The following is a 14,150-nucleotide window of genomic DNA, read 5'->3' as shown; positions in this document are numbered from 1 at the left end:
TCTATAGCCTGCCAGCTCCTCTGTCCGTGGGATTCTCCAGGCAAGAATACTGGAGTGGATTGCCATTTCCTTCTCTAGGGGATCTTCCCAACCTAGGGATTGAATCCAGGTCTCCTATATTGGCAGACGGATTCTTTACCACTGAGCCACCAGAGAAGCCTGCTGTTGTTGTCACAGTCCCACTATAAGTTTATGGGAAAAGGGTAAATATGGAACAACTTAGAAAAGAGAGTTTTTTCCTGAAATGTCATGAGAAAAGATATGGATGGGAAAAGTGACCTAATGAGTTCTTGTTTGTGGAAACTGCTAAGAGAAGTATAAAATAGATGGGAGTATGTCAGTTATTACAGAGACTTTGAAAAGTATTTCAGGGCACTTTATATTTTTTAAAACTCTAGTGATAAAAGAATTTTTTTGCACCAAGATACTGATATTTACAGTAGGTCACTTAGCATCAAGGCAGTAGCAGATTAGGCATTGTATTACAACACACAGGTTCAGAATTCTAATCAGCTGGTCAGTCCATTGGATCTACAGCCCAGGACAACTTGAGAACACATGCTTGGTATCATAACTCATGGAAACAAATGTAGAACCTCAAAGATATAAAAGTGGCATAGGAATGCTTTCTAGTAATGATGGACACAGTTTATTTCCCTTTTTATTTTGAGCATTTTTCCTTTGTGAAATTTCCTCTCATTTGGTGCCTGATTTTTTCTTTCAGTAATTGTTATTTTCTTTCTATATTTAATCATCATATGTTACCTATATTGAGCCTAGAAACTGGGCCTGAGAACAAGTTGATTGTGAGAAAAGCCATACTTTGTCTCTGCCTTACAGTGATCTCAGAATTAAGTTTTTGGAAAAGAATTTGAGTTTTAAATGCTTTTTGAGTTTTTAAGTGTACTTTTGAGTTTTAAATATATTCATTAGTATGTTGGTACATATATCTATAGGTATGTATGTATCTGGTAAGTGAAACCAGTCATTGAGGGGAATGATCATTAAGTATGAAGTAGGATTAATTTTATTCATTTACTGCCAGTTTAGATCTGAAACCTTTTTCGTCTTTGGTCTGTGTAGTTTTTTTCCCCTGGGATCAACAAGTGTGTTTGTGATAGCTTACCAAATCCTGAATACAGTATATGTTGCCAGTAGTGAGCATTTGAGTTAAAAAATAGAATAATAGCTTCCATTAACTTTTTTTCTCATTTACCCAACTGCACCACTGATAAAGGCCTAGTAGGTGGATAGAAGTCTTTATTCAATTTTATTTTGTCTGTGTTCCTAAAACATTGTTTCTGCTTTCTGAGCAGAAACTCCAACAAGGTTGTTTTGATAAAATGTACTTTAGCTCGACAAATATTTTTTAAAATTAAGCAATTTTATAGCAGGTTGTGTAGTTTTTTTTTTTTTTTTTTCAATTAAAAAATTATCTTACTTTACAATAGCCAGAGTGGTCAGGAAGTCAAGTTTGCACTTTTAGAATTAGCATAGCAGGCGTATAGTGTGTGTCCTGTGTTCTCTTCATTTCAGTCTGTGTTCAGGATCTGTAAAACTTGCTTCTCTTGGGTGAATGGAATTGTAAAAAGTTTAGAAGTGTATTTTATTTTAACAAACAGGGGAGTTAGAAGTGGATGCTAAATGGCCTCTTTGGGGTTGATTTAAAGAATTACACAATTTTGAAAATCATGTCCCTGCCTCATTTGTAAAAGGTGGGCTACTTTTGACTGCTGTCACACTTGTGCAGGAGCCTGTCTGGTTCGTGGTAAGTCAGCTACTTTGCAGAGATGCTGCCATCAACCCCTCCATTTCTTTTGCTCTCCCCTCTTCTTTATTATCTTTGAACTTTCATCTGTGCTTATGCCATTCCCTGTCTGCTGTTCATCACTCCTTCCAAAGCAACCACCATCTTATTCTGTTTCTCTTAAAAACAGAACATTATTTCAATGATTACTTTTTAAACAGAGAGACTTGTTATTATAGACCTCAAAGCTTGACAGTTTGTGAACCTCTGCATTTTGGCCCCTCAGCCAGGAGTTGGATAATAGCTTAAAATCACTTCTAAAGTAACCGAAGATTTGTGAAACATTTCATATCTGAACAAGGGAGAGAATAGAAAAAGACCTTTTTACCTCAAAAGTTGCTTTATTTTCTGATAGGAGGGGAACTGGGATCGTAGAGGGGAGGGGGGTAGCCTTGTTACTTAACCAAGATAAAAGAAATAGGAAGCATTAATTTGTTAGATTGCCCTCTGTAGTCCTGTGGACCTAATTGGAGAAGAAAATGGAGAAGTTGGTGTTGCTTATTCTGAAAGTATTTTGATTTATTAGTAGAGAGAGGGCTAGTAGAATTTCTTTAGTTTGTAAAATACAAAATATGGCTAAAGATACCTTGTTATTAGGCATTGATTGTTTCCATTTCATTGTTGGTAATTACACAATAGCAGACCCTTACCTTTTCAGATTTCTCCTGTGATTTTTAAACTGTTAACTGAATTGTTTTGGTAAGAAAAGTAAAACTTGGAAATTTTAGTTGTGGTTACATGTAATGGGTATGTTGGATTTAAATTCAGTAGCTTCTAAAGTCTGTACCAGGCATTTCATCCATTTTTCAGTTACACATAGAGAAAAACATATTTGAGACAAGAGCCTTAACTTTATAGGATTTCTAAAAACTTCTTTTTATGGAAATTTAAAAACATACACAGAAGTAGAGTGAATATTAGCAAACCCTACATACCTGTTAACCCAACTTTAACAATTATTAACATTTGCCAAACTTTACATATAAGAAAAATAATCTTACATTTTTAGAACATGTATTACAATAGATATGTTGGTATACTCAAATGGAAAGTATGTGTGCTGGAATGTTAACTCTGTACATACATTGTAAATTTAATACTGGTAATCATCTTTTAAGGTAATGTTGTTTTCATTTGTTTTTTAACTTACTGAAGATGTCTGAACCACCATCAACTTAACAGAGAACCATATCTACTGGAAGGATTTTAGTTTTCTTCTCTGTCTTTTGAAACTTAAGATGATTAGTTTTGAATTTATTGTTCTTAAGAGTTGCATTTAATTTTATGAGCACTTCCCGTCTGCAGCTTTTGTGTGGACCACCACAAATGGCCATTTCTAGTGTATGCTGGGCAATATTTGTCAGCTTATGGGGGAAAATCGCCAAGTCTTGTTCTGCACTTTCTCTTGCATATTCTGTTTGTACTTCACCCAAATGGATGTGTGGATTGACTAGGGAATATACGCTGTAACTGTGAAATAGTTTATTGAGGAGGGAATTTTGACTCCCTGCTAACCTGGACCCGGTAACAGTTTTTAAGAACTTAGAACTTAAGTTACTGTTCATTTCTCTGTGGAGGAGTAGCAAGTTGTGCATGTGTCTGCAGTTGTGGGTCCTGTTCATTACCAGTTACTACAAGGTGATGGTAGGCTTATTTCTAAATTTCCTTGCCTTTATTAGTTTAAATTAGACCCGTAGGGGTAATTATTCCACCCCAGTGCATGAGGAAGCAGTCATTGGTGGCTGTGCATCTAAACCCATGTACCGTACGTTGGAAAGATAACTTTTAACGTTATGATGCTGTTTGGCATATTTAGTTTAGTGCAAGGAGTGCATTTATTTAACAGGACTCTTAATAAGCTCCCATTATACCAAAGATATCTTTTTAAAAATTATACTTAAGAAGACTTTGTAGTATTCCCCAGTAGAGTTCATCTAGAGCTGCAAAACCTTACTAAAATAAAACTTATTCCTTTAACCGGTATTCATTTAAGTGGGTTTTTCTGTACTTGGTTTCCATGGAAATAGCGAATAGCTAACGTTATTTATAAGGTGGAAGTAAAATAGGGTGCCTAATGGGACCCCATGCTGCTCTGATGAAGAGACTTAGGAAAAAAAAATCCATGCTCATGGGATTTTTTTTTTTAAACAAGGTTAATGGAAGCCCTGATTTCAGTCTTCTGTAACAGAAAATATTTTGGGTTTTAAAGGCTAGCTTTAATATCAGGCAAACTTCTTTTTTAGTATGTATTGCTTTCACTTTAAAATTTTAGGACCACTTACTTATCAGCACGATTGAGACTTTATGCTTCAGAGTCGTGTTTCTTTGTGGTTTTTGTTTCAAAAGTTAGAATCCCCAGCATATTGTAGCTGTTTCAATTTCTCATTGACATTTCAAAGTACAGATAAAAAGCTAAATGTTCATTAATGATAGCAGTGATGATAAAGAATCAATATGTTGGACTACATAGTTTTTTTTTTTTAACTGTGAATGTTATGGAACCATTTAGTTTTCAGGCCTTAAGTCAGGGTTCTTTTTCATTTGTGTTGTGGAGCTAAGATCAGAAGAAGATCTTAATTTTCTTTGTAGAATAGAAATGGGGAAAATCTTAATTTCTCTTTCTTTAAAAAATGGATTGCTGCCAAAGCCTTTCTAATTGAAATAAATGTTAATTCTTTTAGTAACTGTGGATTAGGAATAAAACTTGGCTTTTTCCTTACTGCTCCGGTAAGGCCTACTCTTTCTTAGTTTTTGTAGGCCTTCAGCAAAGCTTTGTGGTTTTTTTAAAGCCCTTACATGTGAAAGAATATCACTCCCTTTGTGTGTCTGTTTGTGACTGGGGTGTGTGTGTGAGTGCATGTGTGTGTCTCACTAATTTTTCTGTAGCCTGAAACACACCTGCTCATTTTTCAGCCTGGTGAGTACAGCAGTGAAGTGAGAAGTGAGGCAGTATGAGACACAATAAGGTGCTATAATTTTTATTTTAGTTTTGGTTGTCTTTGGCAGCTTGTGATTGTTATCTGTTTGTCTGGAAGTGCTTTGTGATTATTCCAGGCTGTCAGTGCAGCAGGAGTTTTCTTCTGTGCTGTTTAAAGGCAAGGATTGCAGTGCACTCAGGGCTCCATCGGGAGAGGAGTTTTTGTTTTGTTTGTGTGTGTGTTTCTTTGGACGAGCTTCTCCTACAGTTGGGCTTCCTGTGCTCTAATGTAAAAAAGTCTAGTATGTTTTAATCCTGTTGAATTCTTGTGTGAGATATTTTATCTCCAGCAGTTCACTCTTTTTTTTTTTTTTCCCCCACCTGTGCATATTGGTGCTATTTTATAAAGTTTCCCTTATGCAGTAATTGTTCTTTTAGTTTAGCTTTTTCTTGTATATTTTTAAAATCAAGTGTTTACCAGTGACCTTCCTTAGTGACTTTTATTTGAATGATCTTTGTTCTTTAGAGACATAGGAATTTGGGTCTATTATCCCGTCACTGAGAGAACAAGTCCCAGTAGTTGCAGTTAGTGCCACAGAAAGGGTTTTCACAGGTTCCGTGCTGGGCGTTGATCCTCCTCCTCGCTTCACACCCAGAACTCCCATTAGTGTTAACAGGAGGCACTGGCTTAAATCCCTGTACACCAAGATGAATACAAGCTCTTCTGTAATGCTTTATAGATAACTCAGTTGTTTTTCGTTGATGATGGCTAGAGTTTTGGTCCTGAGGTTAACTGATTATTAAAATAAGAGTTTGAGTTGTCTTGGGATATGGGGTGATTTACTAAGTCTGATCTGTAATTAAGGTTATGTTATGATGATTAGACTCAGAAAACATTTATACCTTTGTGCACTGTGGAAGCTTGTGAATAAGGATTTTTGTACTTTATAGCATGATGAAGCAAGAATTCTCCTTTCCATTGATTTTTTGTAATATATTACTACAAAATAAATGATTTTTACAAGTTTTTGTACGTATTCTAAGAATTTAAGTAACTTTTTTTTTTCATTTGTAAGCCTGAACACAATTACTCTCTAGCATTTTAAGTCTCTTGTCAGCTAATGTTGCTAACATTTTTCAAGCATATAGAAGCTAATAATGTGCACTGTCTTACAGCGTGGACACTGCAATTACTGGTCAAGTATTAGATGATCACTGTTTACTATGCCTATCTGAATTGTGGGTTTTTATTACTTTATTTATGCAGAGTGTAATGGAAGGATTCCTAGATGGAGAGCAGTAAATCTGGGGTTTAGACTGGGCTTTGCCTCTTATAGTCTTAATAGCTAGTGGCTAGACATCTAGATTTTTTGGACCACTCTTCCCCTTGAAATGAAAGTATGGATCTGGTGCTCTAGGATGTCCATTCTAGCTTTAGGTTATTTGAAGGCCTACTTTCCTAGGTCCTGAAGGTAGTAGAGATGTATAAGGCAATGGTTCCTAATCTTGGCTGTGCATCAGAATCTTCTGGAGGAACTTAAAAAAATTACAGATATCTGGGCTCCGAATCAGATATAATGAATTCAGAATCTTGATATAGGTTTGAGAACTCTTGTGCAGGACATTATTTCTGTTCTACACATGTTGAGGGGGTGTGTGTGTGTATAGTTAGGGAAATGAGACATGTAAGTTACAGTGTTAGATAGTACATGGTTAATTTCTAAGGTGAATGAGGAAGATGATAAACACTTCGCGAATTAAAAGAATGGAGAACTGGGAGTTGGAAGGGCTATTAATCAATGAGTCTTTATCTGGGTCCTAATGGTTGAGTAGGACTTGGATAGGCAGAGAGAAGATTAAAAAAAGGGTATTCCTGGTGTAAGAAAGAACGTCCCTAAAGTGAACCTTTGGGGAGGGGGACAGTTCTGATGAATGTTTTAATCTTTGTTTTAGTATTCTACTCTTGCAGCTGCTGTAGTTTTCCTGACATTTGAGGAAGTGAACTGTTGAAGGTATTTGATGGGAGAGAGTGTTCCAGAAGAGCCCTGAGAAGAGAACTTGTTAGGAGTTTTTGAAATACAGAAAAGAGGCCAGGGTGGCTGGAGTAAATTGAGGAATGGGGAGAGGGAAGAAGGTGAGATCTAAGAGTAACCGAGGCCCACATCACTAGAGCCTTGTGCCATTGTAGAGGAATTCAGCTTTTTCTCTAAGCATGATGAGAAGCCATTTGAGGATTTTGAGCAGAGGCGTAACTAGATCTGTCTTTTAAAAAGGCTACTGAGAGACTAGACTTTGGAGCACAAAGATGGAAGTGGGGAAGCTGGCCAATTAGGAAGCTATTGCAGTAATGTAGGTGAAAGATGATGGTGACTTGGACTAAGGAGGTGGTAGTAGAGTTGAGACAAGTGGTCACAGTCCCATGTATTTTGAAGGCAGAGGCAAGAAGGTCAGTTATTGGACTGGATGTAGGATGTGGGGAAGAGGAGTCAGTGATGACTTTAAGATTTTGTCCTGAAAGGATGGAGTTTCCATTTATTGAAATGAGGATGACTCTGGGGAGGAAGTTGGGGGATAGGTAATCAAGAGTTTAGTTTTAGATTTGTTGAGCTTGAGAAGCCAATTTGACAGGTGTCAAATGGGCAGTTTGATATGTAGGTTTGGAAATTAAGGGGCAGGTCTGGGCAGAGATACAAATTTTGGAGTCACCAGTGTACAGATCCTTTTATAGCTATGAGACTGGATGAGTTTGCCTAATGGGAAGAATTCTAAGAACTGAGCCTTGGGGGAGTTCAACATTTGAGGTCTTGAGAGATGAGAAAGAACTAGCAGAAGAAACCCAGAAGATTGCCTAAAGAGATTAGGAAAAAAATCAGGTGTGACTGGTGTCCTGGCAGTCAAGAGAAGAAAGGATTTCATGAAGGAAGGGATGGTCAGCAGGGTCAGATAATACTGTGTGAACAGGGAAATGAGGGCTGAGACTTAACTGTTGGATTTAGCAACAGAGAGGTCACTGTTCTAAACAAGACTGAAGGAGGCAAAGCCCTAATGGAGTGGGTTCAGTAGAGAATGAAAGGAGAGGAACTGGGGACAGGGACTTCGGTTAACTCTTTCAGGGAGTTCTGCTACAAGTTGCAGTGCAGATAATAACTACCGAAGACAATAACTACAGAAGAATATGGAGTTATGGAAGGCTGTTTTTTTTAGATAAAAGAAGCAAAATGATCCAGTAGTGAAAGAAAATTTGATGCTTCAGGAAAGAGAGGGGAGAGGGATGCCCTTGAGAGGGTGAGATTAAGAGGGCTCGGGGCAAGAGGGATGATTATGATATTGGGCCGCACCTAAAGGACTAAATCTCCTTTAGCAGGATTCTGCTTTTTCATCTGAGCATTTATTTGCATTTAAATTTATTTCAAACTTATTATACTCTCTGTTAGAAGTTAGGAAAGACAGATAAAAAGCAGTAAAACTTACTGTATATGAAATAGTGTATCAGCTTGGTGTAGTAGAAGAGATTGAATCTTCTGTGTAAGGTGACATTTTAAAGTGTCTTTGACAATTATCTGTGCTATTCTAGTCCCTTATCAAAATTTATGATTGAGCACAGATTGTTCAAAATGTGTAATGGGGTGGATTTTAGCCTAATTTAAGACCTAATCTAGTGTTGAACTCTTCCTCTGCAAAATTTGTTTTTGGTTTATGTATATTCTTCATACACGAAGGTTTTAAGATGTTTTACAAAAGATATTTACAAAGTAGTTATTAATCATCTTCACGACCCAGATAATCACGATGGTGTGATCACTGACCTAGAGCCAGACATCCTGGAATGTGAAGTCAAGTGGGCCTTAGAAAGCATCACTACGAACAAAGCTAGTGGAGGTGATGGAATTCCAGTTGAGCTATTTCAAATCCTGAAAGATGATGCTGTGAAAGTGCTGCACTCAATATGTCAGCAAATTTGGAAAACTCAGCAGTGGCCATAGGACTGGAAAAGGGCAGTTTTCATTCCAATCCCAAAGAAAGGCAATGCCAAAGAATGCTTAAACTACTGCACAATTGCACTCATCTCACACGCTAGTAAAGTAATGCTCAAAATTCTCCAAGCCAGGCTTCAGCAATATGTGAACCGTGAACTTCCTGATGTTCAAGCTGAGTTTAGAAAAGGCAGAGGAACCAGAGATCAAATTGCCAACATCCACTGGATCATGGAAAAAGCAAGAGAGTTCCAGAAAAGCATCTATTTCTGCTTTATTGACTATGCCAAAGCCTTTGACTGTGTGGATCACAATAAACTGTAGAAAATTCTGAAAGGGATGGGAATACCAGACCACCTGATCTGCCTCTTGAGAAATCTGTATGCAGGTCAGGAATCAACAGTTAGAACTGGACATGGAACAACAGACTGGTTCCAAATAGGAAAAGGAGTTCGTCAAGGCTGTATATTGTCACCCTGTTTATTTAACTTATATGCGGAGTACATCATGAGAAACGCTGGACTGGAAGAAGCACAAGCTAGAATCAAGATTGCCGGGAGAAATATCAATAACCTCAGATATGCAGATGACATCACCCTTATGGCAGAAAGTGAAGAGGAACTAAAAAGCCTCTTGATGAAAGTGAAAGTGGAGAGTGAAAAAGTTGACTTTAAGCTCAACATTCAGAAAACGAATATCATGGCATCCGGTCCCATCACTTCTTGGGAAATAGATGGGGAAACAGTGGAAACAGTGTCAGACTTTATTTTTTTGGGCTCCAAAATCACTACAGATGGTGACTGCAGCCATGAAATTAAAAGACGCTTACTCCTTGGAAGGAAAGTTATGACCAACCTAGATAGCATATTCAAAAGCAGAGACATTACTTTGTCAACAAAGGTTCGTCTAGTCAAGGCTATGGTTTTTCCTGTGGTCATGTATGGATGAGAGTTGGACTGTGAAGAAGGCTTAGCGCCGCAGAATTGATGCTTTTGAACTGTGGTGTTGGAGAAGACTCTTGAGAGTCCCTTGGACTGCAAGGAGATCCAACCAGTCCATTCTGAAGGAGATCAGCCCTGGGATTTCTTTGGAAGGAATGATGCTGAAGCTGAAACTCCAGTACTTTGGCCACCTCATGCGAAGAGTTGACTCATTGGAAAAGACTCTGATGCTGGGAGGGATTGGGGGCCCGAGGAGAAGGGGACGACAGAGGATGAGATGGCTGGATGGCATCACTGACTCGATGGACGTGAGTCTCAGTGAACTTCGGGAGTTGGTGAGGGACAGGGAGGCCTGGCGTGCTGCGATTCATGGGGTCGCAAAGAGTCGGACACGACTGAGTGACTGATCTGATCTGATTAATCATCTCAAATTTATTGATGATATTTAAAAATTTTATAACCATATCAGAAATCTGAATGATTCATTTCTTTATTGGCTATAATTAAAGCAGCTACAATACCTGTGAAGTTCCAGAGAGGAGGTGGAACAATTTTTAGTTTGCAAAAAATCCTGTGACGTTATGTTAACAAGATAGTATTCAACTCTAAAAGTAAAAATAATTACTCCAATTCATGTGTGTTGAATGTATTTTTCAGGAACAAATCTATTTAAAATATTTAAGCAAATAAGGCTAAAATTTTGAAGTACTTTAGCTGCAAGTGTCAAATGTATGTGAGAAGTTAAGTGGACTTTCCGATCAACCTAACCTGAGGAAGTCAAACTTGCATTTTAGACTTACATATATTTTGCATATATATAATGTAAAAAGTACAAGTTACATGTAAATATTTTTGCGGCTAACTAATTTTTATTAAATTACAGAAATATTTGCTTTTCTTTTTTTAAATCAATATCCCAGTCACTTAATAATCAGTCTTCAGAAGGAACACTTTGGGTAGTTCTAATGCAGTGTTTAAGAATCACTAGTCTAAAAATAATTTACTCTTTTTGGGTATCTGAACCTCTGTGAATCTTATTTAAGTTGTGGATCTTCTTCCCAGAATACTATTACACTCACAATTCAGCATATAGTATTGTGGAGTTGGCAAACCCCTCTGAAGCCTATTCATGGGGATCCCTTAGGCATAAAGGAGGTCAAGTGTTAAAACCAGCCTTAGAGAGCTTACTTATGTGATTTTTCTTTAAAATTTTATATGAAGATTTTCCCCAAAATATTTGGTCAGTATTTATCCTAGTTTCTTAAGAGAGTAACTGCTGAAGCTGGATAAGAGAAAGTGTGATCTAGTAGAAAGGCCAGCTTAGTCAAAGGAATCTCAGGGTCTGTGTACTTTTCTGTCGCTTGATACCAACTAGCTGTGTGACCTTCAGGGAAGTCACTTAACCTCTCAGACTTTGATTTCCATTGTGATTTCTGCCATCCATGCAAGCAATGTTATGAGTAGTTTTGTGATATCATGGTAAGATTCCTTGTCAATTAGGGATTGACTCTGCTGTTTATTTTTGGAGAAAATGCCCCAGAGATAAGGTGCATCCATTGCCCTTCTTACTGAATATGATTTTCAGAAAAGTTTATTTGACTGTACCTTCTCAAATGCCATTTGTGTAAAAGTTGAAATCCCGATCCCATCCTGACCACTTTGAGTCTCAATATATTTTATACATTCTGAGTATAAGCTACTGTTACGTATTACAGTTACAATTCTCCAGTTCTGTGGATTGCTTTTTCATTCTCTTAAATGGTGTTTTTTTTTTTTTGATGAACAGAAGTTCCTAATTTTTATTTGATCCAATATATCTATCTTTTCCTTTTCATTATGTTTTAAAATGGCAGTCAACTGTTTTTATCCAAAGTCACTCATTTAATAAGTAATGCTGTGGAAGATTGATGCATGAGAGATTGTCCCCAGCATGAAAGAGCTAACAAGAAACGCGTAGTAGGGAAAATAAGCCAGCAACTGAGAGTTAAGGGTCCACTCAATCAATTCATTCATTTAACAAATATCTACTGACCATTTACTTTGTTTTTGGTCACACCACTTGGTTTGTGGAATCTTAGTTCTCCGACCAGGGGTTGAACCTGGGCACAGCAGTGAAAGTGCCCCGCCGTGACCACTGGACTTCTGGGGAATTCTCCCTAAGGAGCCTTTACTGTTTGCCTGGTACTGTCTTAGAGTGGTACAGAATCTGTACTAAGGATCCACTTTTTAAAATTGACATAGAACATCATATTAGTTCTAGGTGTACAACATAGTGGTTTGATATGGGTGTGTATTGTGAACATCACACATAGTTAGATTTTTTTTTTTTCCCTAGTGAGCATCCACTTTTTTGGTAGGGGGAGGCCATACCTTGTGGCATGTGGGATCTTCGTTCTCCAACCAGGGACTGAACCCATGATCCTTGCAGTGGAAGCACAGAGTCCTAACCACTGGACCCCCGGGGAATTCCCAAGAATCTACTTTTTAATAACCACATCATTCTGCAGATCATTTTATAGATTTTTCTTTTGGTTGGTAATCATTCTAATCTTGGTGATTAAAATTGCCATTTATATGGACTAGAACTCTAGAAAAGTACTGCTGCTAAAAGAAAGGCAGAATAAAAGAGCAAATTGAATTTCTTTTGGAAATGAATGTTAACTGCATGAATTGAGGCCCTTTAAAATTATTTTACTATATGTTGGGTATGACTGTGCATGATTAAATGAAAATTTGTGATTTGGATGAAGATTTTTTTAAATATCCCTTAAGGAAATGAGGATTTACATCACACTGTTGGAGTGACATCAGTGGACAGATATACTATGTTTAAGGCGTAGGGTGATAGAGATTTAGAGCATGGTATGCTGAATTTAAATAATACGAAAACACTAAGGAAAAAGTTTTAATTTTACTAATTTTTTTAACTAGAAAAGTTTGGGGCAAGGACAAGTTAAAAATAAATAATATAGCTTGACATGAATTTTCTGACCTTGAAATCAACTTAATGGAGTTTAGATAATCTTAAAAAACCACAATTGATAAAAGCATCACTGAGCATAGATTGGGATCCCAAAACCTTGATTTTTTTTTCTGGTTCTATCAACTGATGTGGCATAGGGAAAGTCACTTTCGTGTTATGTGGTTCACAGTTTAAACTGGTAGCACTTAAGAATGTGAATGAAAAGTTTAATTGAAATTATGACTATACATATAAGATGCTTGAATTTTAAAGCCTTATATAAGACAGGTCCATTTCAAGATTAATTGAAAAAAAAAAAAAAGCCTTTTAAGTAGATCAAGCTAAGGGCCAATGATGTTAGCCTAATTTGTAAAATAAAGCAGCAAACAGTGAAGGCCATTTGTTGGGGGGGGGGGTGTGTGTATTTCTGCATTTCTGTGTCTCTTAGGAAAGGGAAACTATCAGCTACTTTTTCTTGTCTTGAAAAGGCTATCGAAAAGTGGAAAAAAAAATGGAAAATTAGATATCCACTTGCCCTTGAATTCTTCTCTTGTAAAAACGAAGCTCCCTGTCTCTTTCCTTATTTTTTTCGTTTGGGTTTTAAAGCTTTGGAGATTCTTGTGTGTTTTGGTTTTTACCTCATTAAAATGAGTTAGAAATCTTTATGTTATCAGCTTTTGATGACTTGTCATAAGTCTGAGTTTGTAGTCTAATTCCATTTTCCCTTTCTTCTCTTATAGGGAGCAAGAGAACTGAAGGAGAGCCAGTTTCCCCAAAATTGGTAAGTACTTTTTTCAAGCAGGCATACTGTGCCTGATGCTCGTAGGATGATAATTCAAATATTCAGTGATTTTTTTTTCTTTTTTTGCAAAAAAGCTCTCTCCCAGAAATGAGAAAGACTTCACTGTTTGTACTGAGTGAAAGTGAATTTTTGTCTAATTTCACATAACCATATCTCAAATTCATTTGTGTTTCTAATATTACTGCCAGGCTTGCATGTTCCTACGTTCGATAACCTCTTAAAATGTAAAGGTCCCCTTTGCGGAAAATGTCCTTAATGCAGTGGTTAGGGCTGAAAATTCAGAAACCAGGAAATTCAAAAGTTAAGGTTCCCATTGTGTCTTGTATTACTTAATACGCTGTTTAATTTGATGGCCTTAATATATGTGCAAAAAGACTAAGTTAATGTAACTATGGGAACCTTGACTTTGAAATTTGGGGACTCTTAGCATTTATATTATTAAATTTAACGTTGGATTGGCCTCATGTCTGATACTACATTTTCAGTGTATGTTTTGTATAATTCTTGAAGAGGAAAAAGTTTTTAAAATGAGAGAAATGTGGCAGTGTGGGTCATATAGGCAAACATGTTTTTTCCATAGTATCAGTTTTAATGTCTACTTTAACAGCTTATAAATCATCACGCTTAATCATTTGAGTGTATAATTCAGATTACACAGGGCATTCCAGTGTCTAAAGACCAAACAAATATTAACCTAATTTTGAGAGCATGTATTACGATAAAAAATTAAATTCAAACAAGATAACT

The 14,150-nt window shown here is 36.9% G+C and overlaps 1 protein-coding gene across 35 annotated transcripts in view; it reads left to right on the top strand.

Moving 5' to 3' along the window:
- PHF21A (PHD finger protein 21A) overlaps positions 1-14,150 on the top strand; it is a 192,180-nt gene that overhangs the window by 16,338 nt on the left and 161,692 nt on the right. For all 35 annotated transcript variants that reach the window (XM_059874641.1, XM_059874635.1, XM_059874638.1 and 32 more), the window contains one exon: positions 13,342-13,382. The gene's annotated coding sequence lies outside the window, so the exon portion shown is untranslated. The remainder of the gene's footprint in view (positions 1-13,341; positions 13,383-14,150) is intronic.

This window comes from Bos taurus, chromosome 15, assembly GCF_002263795.3.
Source record: "Bos taurus isolate L1 Dominette 01449 registration number 42190680 breed Hereford chromosome 15, ARS-UCD2.0, whole genome shotgun sequence".
Lineage (NCBI taxonomy): Eukaryota > Metazoa > Chordata > Mammalia > Artiodactyla > Bovidae > Bos > Bos taurus.
Note: the sequence above shows the minus strand (reverse complement) of the source record. Positions and strands in the feature narration are given on the sequence as shown.